The sequence below is a fragment of the Arvicanthis niloticus genome, chromosome 22 (assembly GCF_011762505.2).
Source record: "Arvicanthis niloticus isolate mArvNil1 chromosome 22, mArvNil1.pat.X, whole genome shotgun sequence".
In the NCBI taxonomy this organism is placed as follows: Eukaryota; Metazoa; Chordata; class Mammalia; order Rodentia; family Muridae; genus Arvicanthis; species Arvicanthis niloticus.
In genome coordinates, this window is record NC_133429.1 from 35754472 (window position 1) to 35782422 (window position 27951).

General features: G+C 34.9%; 1 long non-coding RNA gene across 2 annotated transcripts; it reads right to left on the reverse strand.

Moving 5' to 3' along the window:
- Positions 1 to 1352: 1352 nt before the first annotated feature.
- Positions 1353 to 27951, reverse strand: LOC143436189 (uncharacterized). Of its 2 annotated transcripts, XR_013106368.1 has the most exons (6): positions 24025 to 27951; positions 19860 to 20001; positions 17465 to 17508; positions 15487 to 15772; positions 9997 to 10146; positions 1353 to 2931 (listed from the first exon to the last, which is right to left on the reverse strand). It is a non-coding gene; the product is annotated as an uncharacterized LOC143436189 (long non-coding RNA). The 2 variants fall into 2 exon arrangements; XR_013106369.1 differs by lacking the exons at positions 1353 to 2931; positions 9997 to 10146 and adding an exon at positions 11359 to 12574.

The window sequence follows — 27951 nt, forward strand, 5'->3', positions numbered from 1 at the left end:
AGAAAATAAAAGCTGGGAAAGCACACTCCTTTGGTATTGGTTTGAAAACTGAGTGTTTCAACTGGGGCCTTGAAGTTGTTGCTCTTTCCAGTGAAATATCTGTTGTTCCTGGGAGCACAGCAGAAAATAAATGAGAACACCTTTTCAAGAAAAGGCAATAGAAGATTAGGATAAATAAAGAGAACCACACAAAAACTCAAGTGGATGCAATTAGGGCAGCAACCACACTCAGTATGACTTCTATCTGGAGGGAAAGATCGAGGAATGTGAAGTGAGCCTTTTCTTTTCCACTCAGAGTTCTCAGAAAAAGGAGGGATAATTTTCAATGTTTGTAATTTATTGTGTATATTGGAAGGGAAAATTAAAGCCAAATTATAATCACAGTATTCTCATTATTTAAATAATAGGTACTTCCTGGACCTTAAGACATTATGGGTGCTAGGAGAATATTTCATATTCAATGAAATAAGTAAGATGCTGAAATATAGATGTGGCATAATTTCAATCATAGTCCATCTTAATGATTAGATCTTATAGATATAGAGTGAAGAAAGTCTGTTGCCAGGGACTGAAAGGATTGGAAGAGGGTATGTTGATCAAAGGGTATGTTAATTATTACATTGAAATAGTAGTGTAGCAGTGAGTTTAGCTATACCACCTTGTGCTTCCTGTGGATCACACGCTTCTAGTCACCTGCCCAGGAACTATTTGGATCCACAAATGAAATACACACACACACACACACACACACACACACACACTCACACACATACACTCACACACTAGCTTTAGTGCCTTGGCTAGCGCAAAGGCTGGGCAGTTCTAATACCCTGCCTGGCTATCATAAATTGTCCCCCTGGTACCACTAAATCAACATCCTCTAAATCTATGATCTATCTTTGCTGCCCTGTACTTTCTGGGTGGTACCCTAATCTTTGCGGCCCAAGATGTTTCTGGGCAGCTCTTTTGGGGTCTGCATTCCCTCTCACCTACATTTTGAATGATTTTTTTCTGCAGCTCTAAGTCTGATCCATCTCCTTCCTAAACATGGCAAATCTCCCTTCCTCTCTTCCAGTTCATAGCCCAAGTAATCAAAAAGTGCGACCCCCACGCTCTCTCTCTCTCTCTGCACAGCAATTGGCCATTGGCTCTTCATTGATTGATCAAAAACAAACTGGAAACAAGAAACTTAAGCACTGAGACACACAGACTCATGGTTAAGTCACAGCATTAGAACCAATCCCCAGAATAATAGGACAAAGTTTAAAAATCAATTTTATTTATTTTTATATATCTGATACAAATATATTACTTTTAAAAATCTATAGAAAATACTAAAATATTCTTCTTACAAAATAACATTTAATATGTGTATTCATGTCTTTGTTAATTACCCAGTGTCAGCACTTCATGATACAAGTACACCCTCAAACATATTTTATTAGAATTACTAAAATGTTATTATGCTCTAAAAATATTTTCAGAATTTGAGGAAAAGGAATTTGAAACACTCACATAATGGAGCATGATGATTCAATGGAACTTGACTTCTAACACACTTTCTGGGCTGCTGAAGGTTTTTGAAAAGTCCCCAGCTACAATGATGTGAAGAAATATTCAAAAAGCAACAATGAAAAGTTGGGTGCAGTAAATGAATATGTTACTAGTAAGAACTACCCAAGGAATATAGATCTATTATGTCTGTTAACACTATATACATCAGAATAATACAATGTTTTCCTACTATGTAATGAATGTGTATATATGCATATATGTGTATATACATATAACGTATATATACACATATATGATGTAATCTATCTGAATTAATTGTCCTAATTAGACATTAGATATTAAGACACATACTAAATAGATTAGCCTTCACTATTTTAAATCTTCCAATATGGAGAAAAACAGAAAGATAAATTAAACAGAACAACAGTTCTTAATTAATTAATCTCAAACATATTGGAAACTTAATTCATAATACTGTTGGGTGAAATTTATTTCAAGACAAAGGGATACTTAATAAACAATAAGGAAAACTGTGACAGGATGGGAAAAATACTAGCCTTTATCAGTAACTTTGCTTTACATTCCATTTAAATATAAAATGTACCCAGTATTTACTGCAAAATTTCATTCCAGAAAAGAGAACATTATGCTATCGAATATTGTTATATCAGTGAACAGGTGGTAAGCAGACCTTAGGAGGTATGAGTGCATACTGGTGCAGAAACAAAGGCATAGAAGATAGGACACCATAATGATGAAAAAATACTGCTTAGGTATTTTAGGATTAAAAGTCATTTTATGAACAATGATGAATTGGTAAGTAATTTAATTCTTGTAGAGTCGGATCAAAGCATCATTTATTAATATCTTTTCTCAAACTGAGACATTTTTCTAATCAATTAATTAGCTGAGCTTTTATTACATTAACTGAAAAAATAATCCATTATTTTTCCTTATTTCATCTATCACCATGACAAAACTGAAGACCACTCTTCCATTGCAACTGGTTACTTTTAAAAAATAAAAAACAAAAAAACGCAGTAACAACTGCCAAAACTATAGGCACCAACGGCATTAATATATTAACAAAGAGTCAACCCTTCTTTGATTCCAGCATGATCTCATAAAGTCCTTCAATCTTTATATTGTCATGAATACTGAGGAGCAAGACCATCACAAACACTCACAAGACTTTGTGGAATGCTGAGGTTTTGTTTGTTTTCCATTCAACACTTCATGGGATGAGTTCTGTGCTGAACAAAGGCAGCCAGAGGAACACTGTCATGAATGCATTGAGTCACTGTTGTGTGCTCTTGACTGTAGATGTAATCTGATTAGCTGCTTTAACTTTCTGCCATATTTACTTCTGCCATGAGAGATTGTAACCAGGAATTATGAGACGAATTATTCTTTCTCCTGTAAAGTTGCTGTTGTTAGAATATTTTATCACAACCAAGAGAAACAGACTACGACATCTGCCATGACCTCTAATATTTTCCTCCAATATGCTTAGATTTAAAATTCTGAAAGCATAACTATAAATAAACTGACCTGCTTTTCAATACTGCTGCAGGCCTTCTTATTGCTGTTTATATTTAATTTATAAAATACTCATTTGACTAGCATGTTTTATAAGACGTGTGTCCTGTCCACATCCATCTTAGTAACCAAAGGCATTCAGTTGAGGAGTGGACTTTATTTCCTCTTACATTAAGGTCTTTAATATCATGTTCCTATACCTTACCTCCCTTAACTAAGTCCCATTATTCTAACATTATATCTTAATTGAAAGTTATAGGATTAAAGAAGACTTCTCTAAAGACAAGAGTTAGTCAGATTCTGTGAGCTGAATTTGACCTTTTTAAAATCTGGGAGCAAAACTACAAAAGGCAGGTCATAAGGTATAATTGGAAAATATAAGAATGTCATAGCTATCAATACTCAACTGAAAATTTTAATTTAATCTAGAAATGTCATTGAGCCTGAAAAATTGTAAATATGAAAAAAATAAAGCTTATAGATTTTTTTACTCTTTCAGTCATCTTGTTATTGTTTAGGTATTTTTCTTTTTGCTTTGCTTTAATTTTTTTCTTCATTAAGATGGGTATTGTTTTAGACACTGTTCTGAAATGAGTTAAATAATCATTAATTATGTGTTACCACAGTTTTTATGTTTTCTGCTTTGTGTAGTGAAGAAAGAAAGAAAAGTCATCTTTTTTTAACAAATAGAAAATCTTATATCATGTCTACTATAGCTTTGCTAGATTAAAAAAATACATGACTGGCTCACACATGGTCTATTACTTTTTTTCTGTATCTGGTAGCTGTTCTTGTAGACATATAGCCATGTAAATTGTCTCATTATCAGAATTCACATATTCAAAGAAGATGAATTCAATAATATCGAGCAAAAAATCATTAAATTGCTCTTGATTTTATTAACAAACTATTTTAAGATCAATGTATTGTGTCTCAAGAGAGATGCTGTTGATCTTAAATAAATTCTTATTTCTTCTAAAATTAAATTGTGTCAGTGGGTTTATTTTTGTTTTATAAAGATATACTTTATGGATAGCAAGACAATTTCCATGTTAATTAATATTATAATAGGGTTGCCTGATATATTTTAAAATCAAGGGGAAAAAGAGAAAAATTGAGTTAACAAATTCTAAATGTAAAAAAGAAATTCACATTGTTTAAATTGGTCAAAGTGACAAATGTACTCAGTGACTTGCTGTTTAATGTGCTAGTGATCAGTGCAAAGAAAAAAAAAAAGTCAAGCCTGGCTTTCACAATCAATGCCTTTTGTGAGTAATCTGCAGAATGATTTCAATAATGGATATATTAGTCTGCACTCCCATCAGCAGAGAGTTAAGTTCTCCATCCTGATATCATTCTAACATTTGTTGTCAGAATTCTTGATGACAGCCATTCTGACTTGATGAGATGCTATCACTTAAGAATTTTAATACACATTTTTTCTGAAGTCTTTTAGAAAGTTATTTACCATTTTCGTTTCTTCTTTCAAACTGTCCATTTCACTACCTACATATTGACTGTTTATAGATAGATGATAGATAGATAGATAGATAGATAGATAGATAGATAGATAGATAGATAGATTGATAGATAGATAGATAGATAGATATAGATGTAGACATAGCTATCTTTGTAAATTCTGGATATTAGTCCCCTGTCTGAAGTACAGCTCGTAAAGATTTCCTTCTATGCCAGGAGTTCTACTGACAGTTTCTTGTCTGTGCAGAAACATTTTAATTTTATGGAGTCTCATCTGCTGTTTTCTGGGGCTGGTTCCTGTGCTACTGAATTTTGGCTTAGAAATTCCTGTATACTTCAGTGAGTTCCAGAGCACTGCCTATGTTTTCCTCTAAGGCATTAGCATTTCATGTTATAAATTTTTGAATGTCTTCAATTGAATTTTTTATGGACAATGAAAAGGAAAAATAGGATCTCTCTTTATTCCTCTGCATAGATATGCAGCTATACCAGCATCCCTCTATATATTCTGTCATCTTTGTCAAAGTTTAGCTGTCCGTTGCTTTTGTTATTTATTTCCAAGTCCTTTAATTTGCCCCACTAGTAACTGTGTGTGCTTGTGGTTTTCAAGCTTGTCTTCACTCCTATAACTTTGTAAAGTCATGAAGTCCGATATGAGGATATCTTTAGTGGTGTTCTTTCTTCTCAGGAATGACTTGGATATTTATAGTCTTCTAGGTTCACAACGAACTTATGAATTTTTAGATATTATTGATATATATTATTAAATTTGACATCAGCATTTTGATGACTATTAAACCATATTTGTAGTGGTCTTTAATAATCTAAGTCATTTATTTGTGTCACTGTTCATCTTTGTACTTAAAAATAAATATCTAGGTCATAAGGACATCCTCTAAAATGAGAAGCAGGTATTATTCTTATTGCTATTATTATTGTTTACGTCACCAGTCTGCATTATGCTATATAAAGATTACCATGCATCAGTAAAGTTCCTGGGTATTGTAAGAGTGGTAAGATTGCTAAATTGACCAAAGGTCATAGCTATTTCACTGAGGCTAATGTATTTCCCCTGTGAAGCACCATTATTTAGGTAGCACTAAGGAAGAAGAGATGATATTATTGAAAGTAATTTCTACTTCCTGCATATACTTTCACTCTGGAGAGTATTTATTGGAAGAGATTTTACAGATATAATACCATTATGATCCTGTTTGCTTAAAAAGCATATGTGATCTATATCTGTTACATGCCATTAAAACTTCTTATAGTCAATTCCTCACCTAAAACTTTTCAACTTAGTGTTTGCATATATAGGAGTGTGTGTTTGTGTATGTGAGTGTTTTCCATGTATCATCCTCTAACATGAATATATATCACAATATAATATATAAATAAATTTTTACAGAGTGTATGTAACTTGCTTATTTGTTCCACTGTATTTGTTCTCCCATATGGCTTCTCATATCTATTTTCAGAAATCAGAGTGTAGCAATTTATTAGAGATTGCTTACATAAGCAAGTATTTTGTACTGACAACCTTTACTAAAGTAAGATAGTAAAATCAGATTTTGATGCCTCATTTCAAAAACATTTGACTACCTTGGTGAAAATGATTATGCCAATTTCATTATGGAGTCTGAAATTTTACTTTGTATTCTGAGTGATGTGGCATGATATTCCCAGATATGGCTTTCCCATAATCCTCAGAACCTGTGACTGTGTTGTAGTGTGCAGTAAGAGAGACTTGGGGTTGCTGATAGAAGATGGTTACTAACTAGCTAAGCCTGAGATAAAGAGATGCTGAGAATATTATGAGTGAGCATAATACAGTAGCAAGTATCTTTTTAAGAAAGAGAAAGAGATAGAAAGAACAGCATTATCAATTAGTAGACATCTGCTATCTTAGTTTCATAAAACCAAGTTGGTTGGTTGGTTGGTTGGTTCATTGGTTGGTTGGTTGGTTGATTGGATTAATGGATGGATGGATGGTTGGTTGGTTGTTTGCAGGGATGGTTGGCTGATTGGTTGGTTGGTTGGTTGGTTGGTTGGTTGGTTGGATGCATGGTTTTTTGGTTGGTTGGTTTATATATATATATATATATATATATATATATATATATATATATATATGTTTTTAAAAATCCCATCATTTTTGCTGGCAGCAAGTTTTGTTATTACAATTGAAAGGGAGGGAAACACACGCACACACACACAAACAAACACAAAACTTCCTGATGGTACTCCTGATTGGATAAATCACAAATTGGTTAATCTGTCAGGCAATTTTCAGAGATTCGAGGCTCTTATTACCATGAATTCATTCTGCAACAACCATTGCTAGTAATCAGGTACAAAGCCACTTTCTGACAGTGGTAATTAATAATACAGATTTGTTTGTTGGCTGGCTAAATTATCAGCCTGTTTGTGTCCTATTTCAAAGGCATCTTCTAAACGAATAAACATGAAACAATCTATTACAAAGTGTGTCACCCAGCACCGTACAGTCTAATGATTTGTGGAAGGAAGATTCTCACTAGTCTTAAAAATTAATTTTGCTTGTAATCTCCATTTAAGAAAAGATAAACTAGTTGAAGATATGCTGGGTTATTTTTGAAATCTTTCATTTCATGTCCTGTCAAAGGTGCTAGGGCTGCTCAAAGAAATAAGAATATTTAATTCAACACAAGAAAGCAATCTCACTCGATATTAACATCTACTTCTTCTCTCATTAGCAACTTGTCTTGTCACAATGATTTGTGCCTTCAAACTTGAGCATGATAAGAGAGAGAAGAGCCATAATCGAAAATTCTCACCGACCATCTGCAGCAATGAATACCCATATAAACTGTCCAAATGGGGCCAAGGTTGGCGGTTGCAGAAATGAGTCCAAGCAATGAATTTGTAGCTGTGTGTGCCTCCTAGCAACTGTTTCCATAGTTATGCAAAAAAAAAAAACCCAGTACTGTCTCTCCACCTTTGTTTCCCCTCTCATTAAGCATAATTTTACTCAACAGCAAAGACTAATAAAGCAGAACCTTTTCATGAACTCTAGATTTCTGTTAATGCCTTTGGCATTTTCTCGGTATAGGCGGCTTCTATAACAATTGCACATTCATAGTGAGCAATCTGAGTGGCTAAAAAAGGTAATTATTTCTTTTTATTATTATTATAGTGGGTCAATTAAGGGAAACGTAGAACTGTAGCTTTCACAGGTATAGTATAGAATTCAATACAAGGTCACATTGCCATGCCATATCTGCAATTCATTGGGTATGTCATAATCTATTATAGTAAAAGTAATAAGAGTTGTCTAGAAGGAAATAGTTTCATTTATGGACTTTTAAAATGCTAAAAAATATATGGTTCTTGTTAGGTGGTAAAATAATCGGCTTAACTGTATAAAAACAGCATAAATGTGAACTATGACTATTTAATCATACATAACTCAGAGCTTTTTAACCATCATATATACATATTTATATCTAGCTGTCTCTCTCTCCATATATATATATATATATATATATATATATATATATATATATATATATGGAGGATGCCATATATGCGGGATTTTCTGTTCATGCAAGAAATATCAGTCAATGATCAATATTTTTCTCTGGACAATTTCATGTTTCTTCTCTAAATTCTTCAATCCTTGTTGAGTATTATACATTCTGGCCCTCATTGACAAACTAAAACATTTATGAGATGGAAGGTACTTAATACCTAGAACTCAGTACCCTGGAGAAATTTATCTGTACAGTGAGATTTTCTTTACCACACCACCCCCCCGGACTCTCCTCTTGCACATACTCTATGTTACATAATTTAAAATCATCCTACATGTGAAGTGACCTCTATCTAATTCAATATTTATTCTACATTCATTTAGGAATTACAATAGGTTAATATTCTGCCATTTCAGGGTAATACATATGTAAATCCCACTAAGACTCTCAGAAAAGCATAATGAAATAGGCATAACAGTAATAATAAATTTTTGTATTCTCATTGCTCAACATTGTATAAGTTCATCAATGTTCTTAGTATGCTTTGTATAAGTTCATCAATGTTCTTAGTGTGCTTCTGTCTCACCTAATAAGACGTTCACACTTGTTTATTTCAACAGTCTCAAATGAGGCCCCCAACTCATATACAGCAGAGGACTGATGGGACTGGACTCAATGAGAGAAGATGCACCTAACCCTCGAGATACTTAGGGCCCCAGGGAGTGGGGAAGTCTGGTGGAGTGGGGTAAGGGTGGAGGCATCTTCGTGGAGACAGGGTAGGGGGGGAGGAGGTTTGGGATGTGGAACAGTCAAAGGGTGAACCTGGAGGGGAATAAAGACTGGACTGCAAAAGTAGATTAAAGAATAAATTTTTTAAAAAGGAAAAGAAAGAAAAAAAAGATTACCTACTCTGATTGCATTGCATGAAAATGTCTGACTGAGCGTCAAAGTCTGAAACTTAAAATCTCATGTCACTCTGATTGAAACTAAGTGTTTTGCTTCTGGTCTTTATAAATCCCCTAGTTTTAATAAGTCTTTAGAAGGCTTTGGTAATTTAATGATTCAGATTGAGAAGCAAACTCATTGTTCACACAATCATGACATAGATTCTATCCAGTATGTTTCAGCAGGTTTGATGAATACTCAATTTCTAGTCACTGTTACCTTTCAATGTATTATTGGAGCTGAGGGATATGTGAGTATTATTCAATCTTTATATGTAATATTCATATGCAATAGCATCATTTAGGCTCTGTGTTCAACAGTTACATTTTGTCACCATTTGACATGTAAAAATGGAAGAAAAATTAGAAGCATAAGAAAAGAATGATGAATGAGCCATGTATTTGTTTGTGATCAGTTAACATGAAAATAGTTTTTTGTTACTGTTAGAATGACTGTCTAAAACATATTACATGGTATAGATTATGTAATATTAATGATCTATACGCCTACCTATCTGTGGGTAGATTCATATTTTTTTAAATATTTTTCCACCTTTGTAATATCTTTTGTAAAGATTTTGCCTTTGCATTTAGTGAAGTTATGTTTGGGAAAATACTTTGTAACTCTGTTTCTTCACTTTTCACACCTGTGGGAAGTGTAGCTTTAAGGGCATATGTGAAATATTGGACTTGATTCTCATTATCACCTGCTAATTACCTACTGTGAAGAATGTGTTACCTGATAATGACACATTGTAAAACATTGATCTACAATTTCCCTGGAACACATAGAGATCAGATCAGTGTGTATGTCTTGTTTCAGTGATGAGGTTTTTACAAAACAGGGAGAGGTTTTAGGGCCAGCTAAAGACCATGAGAAGTCTTCTATGCCAAAAACCAATATTTAGGTTTCTCCTCTAGTTTTTTTCTCCTCTGTATGACCATGGTGGCTGGAAAATAATGTTTACACAGAGTCATTAATGATGAAATTAATTAAATAAACATACCAAAAAAGTGATGCCTTTTACTTATATTCCCCAAAGGTCATGAGACTCTTTCTACTGAAAATATTTATGTCTCAATTAATATTTAGTACAATTCCACAGGCTTACACCCAATGTTCATGTTCGAAGCTTCATATCATATCAGTATTCAACCTGAAAGAGATAGTAGCAACTTCAGAAAATTATACCATACTTTTCAAATAAAAGAGTGTCTAATCTACTCAAGTCAAAATATAGAGAGTTGGAGATTATTTTACTGAAACCATAAAACTTAGATTGTAGCATTTAAAATAGTAACAGGGCTATTAGATATTTCCTGAGAAAAAACAAAGATAAATTGCATTGGCATTTCTATGGTTTGTGTAAGTTTAGTAATTTTCAGTGATGATTTATTCAGTTACTAAAAGCAGAGCTGTATCAATAACAACATAGATGAAAAATAAACAAACAAAAAGACATTGCCAAAATTCCTCATTTTTATCAACTAAATCAATAAATGACTGAAATCTTGGAATAAACATCAATCCCCCAGGCAAGATAAATGCCCAAGCTACACCCACATGCAAGAAAACAAATACCCTGTTGTGTCACTCTGACACTTGTGGCTGTTGTTCTACTTTTGCCATTTGGTGGACATGCATGTTTATTACTGGGTTAGACTTAGACCCTGTCTATCTGGGAGGCTTACCAAGATGACTGGGCCCTTTAGTGAATGAATTTAAAAGGAAGTTTCTGACAAACTTTATATAAACATCTCTTAATGCCTTATAATTTGGATGGCATTGACTATGTGTAGTTATATTTGAATCTACCAATCTAAAATTATCTAGATAAAATGATTCTCAGTTGTTATATTTTAAGGTGTATTATTATGGCAGTTTGACTGAGGGCAATTGGACTTACCACTCACACTTTCCCATTCAATTTTTTTGAGTTTATCCCTGAAAATTGGTACTCCGAAGTTTGTAAGTAATGTTAATACTGTAGACTGAATAATGCACTAGTGAGATGATCTGCGTCAGAATACTGGAGTAAGGCAAAAGAGGCAGGATTTTGAGCATTCTTCTTGCTAACTCAGTTTTGAAATTATTTTAAACTTACTTTTAGTTAAAATGTTATGGAGGCTTCAAAGTATAAAATATAAAAACTCACTACAATTCTTGAACTAAATTGAGGTTTGTTTTATAAAAACAATCATGAGACAAATGGAAATTAAGGAGTAGAAAGATTGAATTCTGTAGCAGTCTTCTATGATGTTTTCTATATGATACAACATCATTAGTAATTTGTGTCATATATATATACATGTATATATATATATATATATATATATATATATTTATATATTCATGATCAAGGTTCATCGAACTGTATTTTCTCAGGCAATTTATACAGGCAAGGAAGGAAATAATGTGTTTGGGGGAATTTCACAGAAGCTGGGAGTTCTGCCACAGCAGATGTCTTGCAGCCCTAACGTTTTTGTCTGGCTCAGGGTGCAGCAACCACTTTCCTTAGGGTGCAGCGACCATTGGCCACCTGCTTCTCAGGAGTCGATAGCTGAGGAAAAACAAAACCTAAAACTATTCTTTCAAAATGACGTCAGGTTGGCTCCTGGCATCCTCCCCCCACCCCTTTTTATTTAATTTGTATGAGGTTGGCAGGAAGGCAGACACCTATGGTTCTCATCCACCAACAAGCGGGCATTAACCAGAGTGAGGAAGCATTGACCTGATTCCTCTCATGGAGAACAGAGGGTTGTTTTTCCCACATCTAGGGCAGCTCTTGGTGTCTTTTAGAGAGGAGGGGCAGAGCCTAACTTGGAGGGAGACCCCCACAATGAGTGGTCCAAGGACCAACACCAACCCCTATGCAAATCAGATTTGCTTCTTGAGGAACCAGAAGCAGACAATTGTGTCCTCCCCCTGCAGTACTTTGCCTTATACCCTTCGTAAGTACCCATGTTGCGTTCATGCCATGCTGAACCAATGTGCACAGATCTGAGTTCTATGCAGCTCCTAAAGGGGATATGTCATTGTAAGGCTCAGCCAAGCCTCTATCAGCCAGATCAAGTCTATGATAATGTATTTGTAGAGGTTTAAAAGCCAAAAAGTCAATTTGTTGTTTTATAAAGCCAGTGAGTCTGTTAAAGGCCCAAGGGCTGAAACCCAAAAGGAGAAGGACCCAGGATGGAAGGGAGAAAGGTGGTAAGCCAAGGAGAGGCAGACAGAGAACCAGTTTTTAAGCCACCCCTCTTCTTGCATTCCCTGTTTCTTTCTTCATTCTAATTTCTCTCTGATCTTGGTCATACTATTTCCAACTACCCTGGGGTGGTCAATATAAAAACAGCATTCCTCCTTGAAGGCAGCACAGAGGCCCCCTTGTTGAAGGAAAAGCAGATCAAGCCCTCTGCGATTTTGGAGGACCAGTTCAGACAGTGAAATGAGAGATTTTTCTAGATTAGTGATGCCAATCTCTAGGTGTTCTTGTCAATGGCCCATCCAAGGTCTGAGTAGTGCAAGTCAGGAGGACAGCATCAGGATTAGAACTTCCAACTGCAAACACAATGGTGGCTTATTTTAATCTAGAAAGGAAAAAATAAGGGAATTCTCAGGGAGATCTTTCTTCCCTTGATCTCAGTTGTTATTCATCTTATCCACAGTTGGGTCTGCCTTTGTGGAGGTATCTATTTGTTTCACTAATGTTTCTGGTAACAATCTAGCCATGCCTTCTTTAGTATCAAACAGACATATCGATCCTCAACCCCATATGAGAACTGGGTCTGTACCGTTCCATTTAATGGTAAGAGGGTGCTTCCACATAACTGTGGCATAGTTTTTATTGGTCTAAGGGTGCCAGAGGCGATCAGCAGCAGATTTGCCATGAGTGTCCAGATTTAGAAAATTGAGAACAAACAAGGCATGATAGGGAATATTTCTGGGGGGCCCGTTCGGGGAGTATAACTCCCCCCTCTTATTTTTTATTGGATATTTTATTTACATTTCAGATGCCATCCCCTTTCCCCATTTCCCCTTCCTAGAAAACCCCTATCGCATGCCCCTTTTTCCTTTTGCTTTTATAAATTTTTAAAAATGTTAATCAAAGGCTTTATAAGTTTGGTAATGCTCAATCAGAAGTGTAACCCAATACCCAACCTAGATATATCAACTATCTTTGACTGGTGGAGACAAGTGAACATCTGCCTCAATCTTTCTCTTTTTCCCATCACCTAGCGACTCCTCTCCTTCTTCTCCTCCTCTCCTTACTCCTTCTCTTCCTCTGTGTATTCCTCCAACCTTAGCTCCTTCTACATATCACCCTTCCTGTTAAAATAAAACTTTTCTCTCAAAATAAAATTAGAGCATAATTATGCCAATTTGTACCAGTGAGGTACAAGATAGTCCTAATACCCAGTCCATCATTTTGTTGACTAACCAGAACCTCTGTCATCTCTCCTAACACTTAGTTCTGAAACTGGATTTTTTCTTGGCTTTAAAATGAATGTCAGCTGAAAACCATCCACTCAAATTTTTTCTCTCAAGGTTAATAGCCAGGATTAGCTATGAAACTATAAGTTTTCAACTCCATCAGAAATCCAGAATGACTGAGTTAAATGAAATTATGGGAAGCACAAAGCATAGCTTCTAAAACTTAGCCAATTTATAGAGACCGCTGAACACCTGGACACTCCCTATACTACAAAACATTGGAGCATCTGATCTTCAGCCTTCTGGCCCACGATAATGTGACAGACCTTAGTGCTGCAGAATTATTAAGGGCTGATTACTCTGTCTAGGCAGATATACTCAGTGGACTATTCTGCAAGTGTGTTCTTTTCTGGAGAGTAATTTGTCTGTAGATGGAAAGAGGCAATTCTTGCTTAGTGGCTGTCTCACCACAACTGGAGTAACTCCAGAGATGCTTAATTTCTTCTTAGAATCCAAGACAGAAAGCTGTCAGGAGCAGACAGGTCTCTAATCAAAAAGAACATTAATACAGAAATGTTTGTAACATCAATTCTGTGGACTTCTGATGTTTTGAAAACCAACTATCCGTGTAAGGTAACCTGGACTGTTGTCTGTTAACTCCTCTCAGCTATTTCTAAATAAAATATAGAAAACACCCTAACAATAAACTCAAAGCCATAAATTTGCTATAGGCCCTTAACTCACAGGCTAACCATCTCAAATCAGTTTAAAAAGTTAAAGAAGGACTGGGTCTAATCCTTGTATTCCTAAATGTGTTATACAGGCACAATGCCTACGAGAATAACAATATTCATCTCCCTTTTATATCAATAAGAAGCTTGTACCAATGAAAACCTTAAATTTGAAATCAAAGTAAATTTTGTACCATTTAAGAAATTATAACTTCATCTTGATAATAATTATACAGATTTCTACCAATAGGTTATGGCTATGAAATAAATCCTAACTAATCCTTCCTGTTCCAACAAAACCACTACTTTTCCCTAGAAAGATAGCCTGGGCTTGGGGACTAAGGTGGTTAATATTGGGGTGTCTTTTATTTTCAACAAAACTTCTTAAGACTGAAGGAGCAGAAAGGGTTTGTGGCCCCATGAGGAGAGCAACAATACCAACCAACCAGAGCTCCCCAAGGAAGCTGTGAAATTCCAAAAGATCTGCTGACTACTTTGATACTGCATAGCATATAAGTATATAGTAATCTCTTTAGTCACTGTAGCACTAACCAACTTACTTAGGTTTTATAATAATGAATTTTAAAATAATATATATTCATTACTATGTTAGTGTACTTTTCTGTGCATAAATTGACTTGGAGTTATTAGAGTGAAATCGCCCTTATAGGTTAACTGTCACAAAGAATATAAATTGCTTTTATAGCTTTGAGTATGGACCCTTGAGTAAAATAGGTACTATTTTGCTTCTTTGAACTCCATTTTTATTTATATGTATGCATAATATTTTCTGAAATGATATGTAATGAGAAGAATTTCCATAGTAGACTTTATATAGAAAAAATATTGCTGGGTGGTGGTGGCACCTGTCATTACTCCCAGCCCTTGGGAGTCAGAGGCAGGCAGATCTTTAAGTTCAAGCCCATTCTGGACTAAAGAGTTAGTTCCAGGGCAGCTGGGGTGATGCAGAGAAGTCTCATTTTACAAGGATGCTTGTTTCTTGAAAAAAATGTTAATAAGAATACGACAGAACACTTGGCAAAAAGCTTATGGGTAGGATACTTAGGGTTAATGTTTTTCAGCTACAATCAATCATCTTTTTTTTTTTTTTTTTTTTTTTTTTTTTAATATACCACAAGAGTTGGAGTTCTGTAAAACAGACATGTAGGACTCAGTGATGTGCACCCACCTTCTCCCAAGTATCCTTTGCCTCAGATGTCACTGCCTTCAAGAATCACTTCAGCTGAAAAGTGTTCCCTCTTTCTTCTTTTTCTAGGAAATGTAATATTCAGAAGACTTGAAAATGTCAACAACAAGAACAACAAAGATCTACTTACCTGTCATGGAAAGAATTTGTGAAAAGCTGAGACCTTCACAGTTTCTCAAGTGCTGAACTCAGGGTCTGGGACCACCTCTCTCTCCACTGTACATCATTTCTCCAGCCTTGCTTCCCCACTTCCTCTCACAGACAGTGAGCTCAAGGATACTTCCTTTGAATTTTGACTACTAAACTTTAGAACAGAGTCGGTTTTCCAAAGAACCCTTCCTTCAAATTAGGAGAGTAGAGAAGCAATAACATCAGCAGAGCCATCATTAGCCTCAGAAATTCTATTTTTTGTTGATCTACAAAAAACAATATTTTTAATTTATTTTTATTGGATAGTATATTTACATTTCTAACCCCCATTCAACCCCCACCCAGGAACGTCCTTTCCCATTCCCCCTCCTCATGCTTCTATGAGGATGTGCCCCCACCTACCCCCCCACTCCCACCTCCCCACCCTCAAATCCACCCCCCCCAACTCAGTGTTCATCCTTCATGGGACCAAGAAAAAAAAACAATATTATATGCTATCATATTTTGATCTTATTGTGTCACAAAGATGTGTCAAACAAATTAACATATTAACCATTTTGCCAATCATAGCCTGGGTACCCATAATCGTTATGCTTTACCTTAATGGCAATATCCCATTAGCTGATATTAACTTAAGTCAAATGAAATAGGATATAGTTGAGAAAGAATGCATCACCACTTCAACAACAAAGATGTTTCCCTTGACCCTCCATGTCTGGCTCCAGATGTTCACTCTCTATCTCCATTATTTATAATTGACTGGAATTGTCTTAGCAAGAAACCTGCTTACATTAAATTTGTGCTGGAAACACAACACCTCCAACACACACATGTATGCATGCTCATATGTATATATCTGCATATATTCATATATGTATATATTTACACACATATACACACAAACAAGTAGAATATTTTTGTATTGACAGATGCCATTATGAAGCTATCAGAGTAAATAAGGAAGTACAAACATCATGTTCAGTGGAGACTTAAGTGGTCACATGGTTTACTTCATCTTTTATCCTTATTCTGCAATTCAATCTGTCTTCTGTCAGTCACTTATTCTGAACCTAACCTTTGCAACAGAAGGGAGGGAACAAGTTTGCTGAGGATGAAGTGTCTCCACTTATTTTCCTGACATGGGCCACTACTGCTTCTGTAGTGATCAAGTTAATTGTTCCACAGGAGAAGCAAATCACTGACTAGAATCACTGGCAATCAGTTAAAATTCATAGGTAGACCTTCAGTTGCTGAAAGATTTTCTTAACTGGATAGCAAGCTACACTAATAAAATATATCTTTGTTATTTGCGCTCATCTTATTCTAGTATCAAAGAGCAGCATCTAAAAGTAACAGAACCTTGATCAGTTATGTATTAGGGAGTTTCTTCAATACATACAAAACAATAAACAAATAATTAAAACTATCAGCCAGAGCATAGCACATTCCTCTAGAGTGCTCTGGAGGCAGAGAAAGGAGGATCTTTGCAAGTTCAGTAGTCAGCTTGTCCATTTTTCCAGTTTCCAGGCAAATTTTAGCTTAATAGCTCATTTTATATTAGGTGCATTACAACAACACAATCATTATAAAGAGAATGAAAAACAATCAGGTTCATTGTAAATTTTTCCCAGGTTAGCTTTAATATTATTCTTTAATATTGATTTATTTTCTCATTTAATGATTTGAGTAATTATGTATTCATATGAACTTGATAGGAATATGCTTTTCTTTTTGCATTATTATATGATAATGCTATCCAAACCACTATACAAACTATGTAGCTCTGGCTGCTTTGCAACCAGATGCACTGAGATTGGCTTGTTCTGTTCCCCACCCTCAGTTCTGGGATTAAAATATGTGGCACTACACCACACTCAGCCTACAAACTCTTAATTAAATTACGTATTGGAATATAATAAGAATTCAGTATTTCATGAATATCATACAGTCCCGCTTACATTTTCTCTAGTTCATCATTTGATTATTCCTTCTGGACCTGTATCTGAAATAGCAAGAATTCATGCAATTAAAGGTATGATCACTTAACATTCAAATTTTAACTGTTGTTTTATTGAGGGAAAAAAACATGTGCAAGTCATCTTTTTCTTTTCAATTGGATATGAAAAAAACCTGCTCTCTTCAGGCTGCATAAAAAGTTAAATTCTGAAATTATTGGTTTTATGTTCATGTAGAAAACATGAAACACAGAAGCTGTCAACCACAAACATAAGATATTAACCCTTCTTTAATTCATCCTGCCTCCGATCAGTTGTACACTGACTAGATCTACCAAAGATCATGTCTTAGAGACATAACATTTAAATTATATATCATCCTTCTGACTCACAGAATCAAAGCACACTTTGATTTTCACTATGTATACATATCAAGAAACCAATACTTATTACTGTGTCATTCCAGATTTTAGTATTTTCAATAAAGTCCTCAGAGGATTTCTTTTCTGTGTCATCTTGGAAATAAACTGTCTCTTTCTTTTCATTTATCTTCTTTTTGTGTGTTGCACATGGAGAATTGGATGCAGTGGCTTTTTCATTCTAGGTATAAGGAGCTGAAGCCATACCCTGAAATTTTCTTTCTGTTAATGTCCAGCTTCACCACTGGCCTGGAATTTTCTATCTATAAGTGACAATGCATACAAACAAACAAACAAACAAACAAACAAACAAGGAGATTTACAAAATACATAGGTTCTGACAAGTGAGCATAGAACTTGTCAAGAAAGTCTGGTTTTCCTTGGACTGAAACATAGATAATTGTGACATCTTACAACATTCTGCAATGGAGTAAAAGTTTCCTTCATAAGAGGAAAAAGATTGGTGTTTTTATTAACTTATGAAATGGAATTAGGAATCCAACAAGAAAACTGCACATAAAACTCAAATGTCTCAATGTTTTACCCAGTTCTGGGGTGTAACTCAGCACCTAAAAGTGCTTACAGAGCAAGTATGAAGACTTAAGCTTGTCAAAGTGAAGGAGGGGGTTAAAAACAACAACAAAATACAGATGCAGTAGTCTGTGTCTATAATCCTAGCACCCAGCAATCCAACAATGTGATGAGAGGAGAGAACTGGAGAATCACTGTAAAATCCCAGGCTAGTACGCATGGAGACTGAAACATGGCAGAAACAATGGGAGCCTAGCCTCTTTTATTATTAAAGAAGGGTTTAATAATGAAAAACGTCATGATAATCATGATATTTTACGCAGTTTTATTAATGATAAGCATTCCAATACATATTGTCCTCCCCCACCAAAATACTCTTGAGATACTTGAGAAAAACTTTCTATATTACATATCAAAGAAAATTAACAATTTTGAGAGAGATTACCAGTACCTTAGATGAAATATAAGAGATTATATTGAGTTCATCTTTTTCTAAATATCACTTACACTCTCTTATTTGTTCTTTAAGTAAGCAACTAATGCAGTGGGAACTTACGTCTAAACTTCTAAAAATATGGTTTTTAGTATTTGCATTCATAAAATTTATCTTTTGATCTCAAGACAATGATACGGAGAAATTCTGAAATTACAAACATAAAAGTTAACACACACATATACATACACAAACACACACAAGCAAACATGCATACACACATACCCCACAGCATGTTACTCTTTGGTTTTCAATCTCAGTAATGCTTAAATTAACAGGGAATTTTGGAGGTTTTACTTTCTTTTTTCTACATTGTTAAAGTTATTTAGCATGTTTGTAACACATACTTTCAGACACTATGGTAAGTTTCTTGGAACTTATGAGGGCTGTTACCATGGTGTCTCTGTTCGTTACCCATTGAGAAATGTTCATTCAGAAAAGCAGTTATTCTCTTCGCTGACCTGAGAAAACTGTTTACAGCACTGAATTCAAGAATGAGATATTAATAGTAGGTTATGGGCTTTTTACTTTTGAGAATTCAGCTTCAGCCTGATTTTCCAGACATTGAGACCATTAGCGTCCTGAGATCTACACTTAATGGTTGAAGCATTTGCAAATTCATCTGGGTACACCAAAACATCTTACTAAAGGGATATTCATGGGGTAATGTGAAAGAAAGTGAATATCTCAATAATTGCACTGAATTATACTGTCACCTACGTTTAGATGCACTTCTAATAATACTTCAGGTTTCCCAAGTCTGTTTTTATATATAATAAGATACATTGTTCTGAAAGTTGTTCATTATTTTTTACTTGTTTTTTGTCTTTTTTTTTTACACTCCAGATTTTATATCCTTCCTGGTCCACCCTCTAACTGTTCCCCATTCCCTACCTCCTCCTCACCCCCTGTATCCACAAGGATGCGCCCATATTTGTTGGGAGCCTCATATCACCTGGTATAGTATGCTCCCTGGATGGTGGTCCAGTGTCTGAAAGATCTTGGGGGTCCAGGTTAATTGAGATTGCTGGTCCCTTGACCCATGCTTCTTAAGTAGAGATTTGTTCACTTTCCATGGCATGTTGTAACCTTACATTCTAGAATTCAAGGAAGATAAGTACAGAGTGTACCCAAAATTATGGGATATAATGAAAGCAGTGCAAAAAGGTAACTTTATTGCATTGAATGCCTATATAAAATGATTGAAGAAATTTCATACTAGCAACTTAACAGCATACCTAAAATCTCTAGAACCAAAGGAAGTAACCTCACCCAAGGGGAGTAAACAGGAAGAAATAATGGAAAAGATATTGAAATAAATAAAGTACAAAGAGAACAATACAAAGAATTGATGGTACAACTCTTTGGTTCTTTGAGAGAGAGAGAGAGAGAGAAAGAGAGAGAGAGAGAGAGAGAGAGAGAGAGAGAATCTTATCCATAGAAAGACTATTCCAGTGAACAAAATCAGAAATGAAAAACAGGAAATAACAAGACACTGATGAAATCCCAAGAATTATAAAGGCATAGTTTAAAAACCTGTGCTCCAGCAAATTAGAAAATCTAATAGAAGTAAATAATTTTTCCAATAAGTTTCTCTTACTAAAGTTAAACCTAGTTCACATAAACAAGTAAAATAGACTTATAAAACCTAGTAAATAGAAACAACAAGTAAAAGTCTCTTCCCCAAAGTGTCCATGTCCAAATAATTTTAGCACAGAATTCCACTAGATTTTCAAAGAGTTAACACCATTACCCCTAAATTGTTCTGCAAAAAAGAAACAGAAAGAACATTGTCCAAATAGACTCTGATACACAAACTGCATTAGAATTTAACAAAGAAAGAATTACTGATCAATTTCCCTTATGAACATGGATGTAAAATGTTAAATAGCATGCTTTCAAACAAAAAATCCAAGAATAACTCAAAAAGGTTATCTACCATGATCAACTAGGTTTCATTCTACATGAGCAGATGTTGTTCCATATATGAAAATCGGTAAATATAATCCACCATGTTAACAAACCAAAAGAAAAACAACATGCAAATTTCTCAGTAGATACAGAAAATAACTTTGACAAAATTTAATACACCTTCATGATGGAATTTGTAGAATAATTAGGGATACAAAAACCAGAAAGGCTATAGCCAACACCTTATTAAATGAAGAGGAATACAAAGCAATGGCACTAAAACCAGGAACAAGACAGGGCTGCCCATTCTTTCTATATCTATTCAGTATAGTACTTGAAGTTGTAGATATACCAATAAAAAAGAAAATGAAGAGAATACAAATTTGAAAGGAAGAAACCAAACTATAATTATTTGCAGGTGATACGACTGTATACATAAGTCACCCTAAAAATTGCAACAGGAAACTCCTAAAATTGATCAACACTTTCAGAAAAGATTCTCGATACAAGATTAACTTTAAAAATTCAGTAGCTTCTCTATATACAAATTATAAAAGCACTAAATAAAAATAATGGTAGAAATGACACCTTTTTGCAGTACCCTTATATAATATAAAATATCTTGGAGTAATTCTAATCAGGCAAGTGAAAGTTTTGTATGATACAAACTTAAAGTTTTTGAGGAAGATACCAAAGACAGAAAAATCTCCCATCCCCATGGATCAGTAGGAGTAACATATTAAAAATGTTCACCTTACCAAAAGCAATCTACATATTCAGTTCAATCCCCTTCAAAATCCTAACACAATTCTTTAAAGACCTTGAAAGGATAATTGTTAGCTTCATACAGAAATGCAAACAAACAAACAAACCAAGACAGCTAAAACAATCCTGACTGAAAAAAGAGATGTCACCATTCCTGATTTCAAGGGTTTTTTTTGTTTTGTTTTTTGGGGTTTTTTTTTTTTTTTCATAGTGATGATTTCTTTCAAGACTATCAAGTTTCTGGACTTTTTTGCATGTTCTTCACCTTTTTCAATCCTGATATCCTCCTCTTATTCTTATACCTTAAAGGGTCCAGCTTAGTATTACAAACTCCATTTTGCTTTCAGACTTCATTTTACCATTAACTTGCCTTCTGAATGAACTCAGCTACTAGAAAAACCCCAACTTGTTCCAGAAGCCATGTCACCCAGGTAAAAATCACAATCCCCAGGACAAGTAGCCTCTCCACTCCTACTCCTAGCAACAACCAATTAGTTCTTAAGGAGAAAGTACCTAATCTGTAAATTAGATTGATCAAGCTAGCAACTATTGTTCATACCAAGCCAAAATCCTTACTAGCCAATAGGAGTGTGCCAAGCAAATGGCGACCAGTCATGTAACTGCCAAGTTGGAAAGTCCCTCACCCTACTACCATGATAAAAGTCAAGGTTTATGTCATCTCAAGACCTGTTTGTAGGAGAGTTTGTTGGACAAGTAACCAAAATAGTTTTGACACAGGATTATTTTCTTACAATTATAAGATTATTTCCAGGATTTAGATATTGAAAGAAAATGTTCCAAGAAAACATGAACATTCATATAGAGGCTCAAATAACTACTTCTGTTTTCAAATAGGCATCATCAATGTCCATGATGTTCATCATATTAAAACCAAATCCTAAAAATATAATACAATTTTAAAATTATTGGTTATATTTTACTATGAAAAATGTTCAGCTTTATAGGGTCATCAGAAAAATTAACTAAATAGAAAGGAGATACAATTTTCATGCAAGAGATAGAAAATAAGCCAATATTTTCAAAATGTCAGAAATGAATAGTTTATAAATAGTTGATATAAATTGATACTGTCTTCTCAAAAGACAATTTAGTGCAGAACTCATCAAAATTTTAAAGAAGCATTGGTACTCAGTAGTTCTACTTCTAGAATTATTCTTCAGAAAGCCCTATATTCAAAGGAATATAAATGTTATATCCAACAATAAAAATAAGTAATAATACACATGTAAAATAAGTGAATTCTATTACCAATATAAAAATCTTTGGTAAGACTAAAGTGAATCATTATAAATGGATATGTAGTAGTTTTCAGTATATTGGTTAGAGTAGCAAATGTCACAGGACTCATTTAACCTATTATTTATCATCGAATGAGTCTATAATTTAAAGGAATTACACACATGTATAAAAGATATCAAGGTATATCCTCAATAAATATAACACCACTATGAGGATCTAGAAAATTATTACTAGTTTGGAATTCTTCACACTCCAGCATTAGTATAGGAAATTCTAGGCATGCACCACCAAGCCCAGCCATCCCTATATTCTATATTTATCTTTAAATTAAATAAAAGATTAAAAGAAAAACAATACCCAACTTTCTGTTTTGAATTAATCGTCAGTATTATACTCCTTAAACACCTGAGTTCAAGACTAGTTTTTCTCTTTATAAAATTATGCATATAGTGTATTATGCAGATCATTTAAAAATAATTTTATTTTTAATTTTCAATAATTTTAAAATAAAATATTATTACATTATTTATACTCCCCCTTTCCCCTCTAATAATCTGTAGCCCTTTAATCTCTTTCAAATTCATGAGGAAACAATTTAGGTTTTTGTTGTAGCTTTTGGAGTAATGTAACTACCCAGATGCCTGTGAGTATGCACAGTATGTTGAGGAATGCAAGGAGCCAGGGGATTTTCACAGTTTACCTCTTGAGACATCTTTCCTGTCTTTAATTTTTGTAGCTGATTAATTAAGTCCTGATACTCTTTTTCTAGCTCTATTTGTTGTTTAAGAACAGATATTTTTTCCTGTAATTCCCGTATGGGATCTATAACCACCATCTCCATTGGGGGAGCATTTGGAGGTGGAGACACATAGGGAGGGAGCATTTCAGCATCATAAAATTTGACTTCCTCTTTCTCTTGGTCAGCACAATCTGGCTCTGACAAATTGTCACCAACCTTTGGTTGTATTTTGGATTCTAACTTACACTTCCTTTTATTTTGAACAAAAAAGACAGCATTCAAGAACAAAAGCAGAAAATTAACACATGTGAGCAGCAAATAACAAAACCAAAAGAGAGAGTTGAATTCAGGCTAATTTCTTGTCCCATTTTCATTACCTTTCTTGAAGCAAACCAAAACAGAGAGTTGGATTCAGGCTGACTAATTTCTTGTCCCATTTCCTTACCTTTCTCAACGAGGCAGATTCCTGGGACAATCGACAGATCCTTCTTCCAGTAAAGTCCGTCACTGGGTCTCTTGTTCTTGCTGCCCCACGTTCGGGCACCAAAATAATGTTGGGGACCGCACTAGTCCCACATTGGGGCGGCTAAAAAATGTCTCGGCCTGAGCAAAATGTTGAGGCCCAGGCCCACCCACGTTTGGGCGGCCACTGTATCCTGGCCCAAGCTGCTGCTCCAGTCTGCAGGTCGGGTTTCAGCAAGAGCGAGGGTGAGGCCAGATTCTACCTAATGTCTGAGATTCGTCTCTGATGATCCCTCTATAGTCTCTGATCTCCGTCTATATATTCTCTGATCTCTGGTTCTGTCTTCTGTAGTCTGACTTCTAAGCCACGCCTCTAAGTTACACCTTTAATCATGCCCTTAGGTCTTGTCTCTAACTCTGATCTCTATAATCTCACACACCTTTAATCTCAAGGTATCTAAACCAAGATTATCAGAATGTTCTCAGCTGTTGTAGGCTATTGTAATTCAAATCTCATGTCAGGGTATATGGCTCAAAATGGCTGCAAAGCTGATAGCCACTTTCTGCTAAAAGTCGGCCCCCAACATAATTTTTAGATTATTTGGTTATTCTTAAAACATACATGTCATTTTAATTTATACCACATATAAACAAAATGTAATCTTTTACAAAGAACATTACAGATTAAAATGTGGTAAATGAAATCAGTGCTGATTTGAATTTTATAAAAGTAACTGTCATCTCAGCAAAGGCTTACTATTAAATAAGCTCTCTAGTTCTTTCTGAACTCTGACTGGCTAGTTCAAATCAGCTTTTCTGGCTCAAACACCTCTCCAAGCTAACTGATTCAAACCTGTCTCTCTCAGATTCTTACTGAATTGTTCTGCTTGGCCTCAAACTTATAGAGCAATTTGTTCTAATTCCGGCTCCTTCTTGTCCTAGGGCTTCACTGTCTCTTTCTGGCCTGCACTGCAGGAACTATACTAACTGAATGGATCTCAGGAAAAAGCTCAACTGCACCAGATGAACTGCATTCACTGAACTGAGTCAACAACCTCTGTTCTCTGCTCCTTATCTCTCAGCTGCTCTTAAGAAGCCCCTCTTTCCTGTACTTTTCCCATGAGAGTTAGGTGGATCCTAACTCTGACTCATTTGGTCAAATCATTTCTGAATCATCACTTCATCTGCCCCTCCATTAGATGGCACTTTCAAACATGGCTGCTTCTTTCTGCAAACTAACCTTACCTCAATTATTTGGGATTATAGTTGTGTACTATGGGTATGTCTGTATTCCAGCCAGAGGGATTAAAGGTATGTCATTAAAGCCAGACTAGAAAGAACTAGAAGGTCTTTGGGTATGATCTCTTGCCAGAGCCACTGGGTTGTTGGATTAAAATTCCTCTACCTCATTTTTATTAATAGAGCGTGAAGAACAAAGAATTCAATTAGGAAAGGTTTGAACACATTGAACCTAGTGCTTTTATACTTCAAAATGATGTTCCCTCCACAGGCTAAATGTTGTCCTTAGAGAATTTATTATGAGAAAAATGTCAATCAAACATTTAATAATGAACCTTAGAAGAAGGAAATAATGAGATGAATATTTCAAGGTGAGATCTCATCTTTTCTTTCAAATAATTGTTCTTAAAATTTTCTTTCTCTTGATACTTTGAGTCTGTTTAATAAAAAAATATACTGAAATCATTGATGTTTTCAAGTGTTTCTAGGATATCACTTCATTTATGCAAAGTAGGAGAAATGGTAACATAAATCACTTAAAAACAATAAATGATACCATCACCCCAAGTCCTTGCCATAACCTCTCACCAAAAGCACACAGCATCCTTTGTAAAGCCATTGGTTATCTTTAACAGAAGTTAGACAAATAGAAGAAAACAGAATAGAGGAGACTAGATGTCAGGATATTTCTTCTATAGTCAGAAACCCTTTAATATCTTATTAGTCTTCAAGTGCTAGCACTCTTGTCACAGAGATATACTATCAAGGGCTTCATGATACCATGGCACATGCCCTGGAAAGAATCACCTTCTACTTTAAAGTCAATGACACATCTTCATTTATGGTGTGGAAAATTGGTGGAATCTGGCTACCTTCACCAAATCATTTCGACTGAAAATAATTGTAATTATTAATAACTGTTTCACTGGCTGTGAGAATCTGGTGAGAATCATTTCCTCTTTGATGGTTCCAAAGATACAGACTCAAGGTTTTAAAGAAATAGCACAGTTACTATTTCCTAAAATAACCACCAGACTGACAAATATTGTTACTTTTTAAATAGAAAAAAATGTAGGATAAAATGAAAATAAAAAAGGAAAGTGATAAGTTTAAATAGCACGAATCTAAATAGGAGAAGCCATTCAAAAATGCATATTACCTAAAATTTCTAATTAAGACATATCTACCAAAGATCACAAAGCACTGTCTCAGTGTGTGTGGAGGGTGTATTCAGGTTAGTCTGCATCTGTGTAAATATGTGTGTAAAGATGGATGTGGAGGGCAGTGGTAACATTATATGTTATAATCAAACATTTCCCATTTATTTTCTTGGAGGCAAGCTTTCTCACTTAACATGGAACTCAACAATTTGGCTAAACTCTGTCTGGCCAATAAGCTCCAATAGTCTTGCTACATTTGTCTCCCCAAGGCTGGGATTACAGGTGTATTACCTCTTTTTTATATGAATGCTGTTGATCCAATCAATGTGCTATTAGGACCTCATGCTTGCACCAAAGGCATTTCACCACCTGACCCTTCTTCTCAGCCCTTGTTATCTCTTATTTGTAATATTTAATGCCAATATTGGAAAACTGGAGGTAGATTGTTGCAAAATTATATACATTTATAAATGTAAAGTTAGACATAATGTGCTAAAAATAGTAGAGCATGTGTTATACAGATGTCTCTGATTATGAATGGTGTGATATAGTGTTTTATTTTCAAGTTGTTGCAAAAGAAATTGGCATTTTGTAGAAATTGTACTTTGAATACTGAATTGTGCACTTTTTCTCAAGCCTAAAATTTATGTCTCAAATATTTGCTATGCTGCTGGTTGATGACAGCAAATTGTAGCACCCAGGTACCAAAAGATAACAAGGATGAATAACCTACACTCTCTAATGTCCTATGTGGTTAAGACTGAATGTTTTGTAGGTGAGATATATTAGCACATTTTCACTTTATATTAATTTTAGGTTGAGTTATGAAAAATATAGTCCTAATGTAAGTCAGAGTACATTTGTATTGAAAAAGTTAATAAATATTGGCAAATGACCAGAAAGTTTGTCTATTCTAATCTTTTAAATACACAAAAATAGTACTCTAATGAAAGTAAAGTAAATATTATCATAATTGCAAGAAGAATCAGAAGTTCATCCTGGGTTAGAACATGTTCACTAAGTTTTTAGTTGTACTGTTTCAGACATTTATAAAAGGATTCTAGCCATTTTCTACTCCACAATCATTACTATCATCTCCCTCCTCACTCAGGAAACTTTCTTCTCCACAAGCACCTACTTTCATGTCTTCCTTTTGCTTGTGATTCACTTAATATAGTCAGCACTTTTTTTATTTTTATTAATCATTCCATTTTACATCTCAAATGATATCCCACTTCCTGGTTACTCCCTCCATGAACCTCTCATCTCATGATATCCCACTTCCTGCCTCCCCCCCCCATATTACATCTGCCCTCCTTCCTTTCTTTTGCCTGTATGAGAGTGCTTCCCCTCCCCCAGCAATTGTTGGGGTTATTTACTGGAAGGAAGGCAACTTAACAGTAACTACTACTACCAACAACTATTAAGTGTTTATGGCCTGTCAGAGAAGGTCATGCCTTGTGGTCTCCTCCTCTATCATGGATGAAATATGAAGGAATCCACGCTTATGC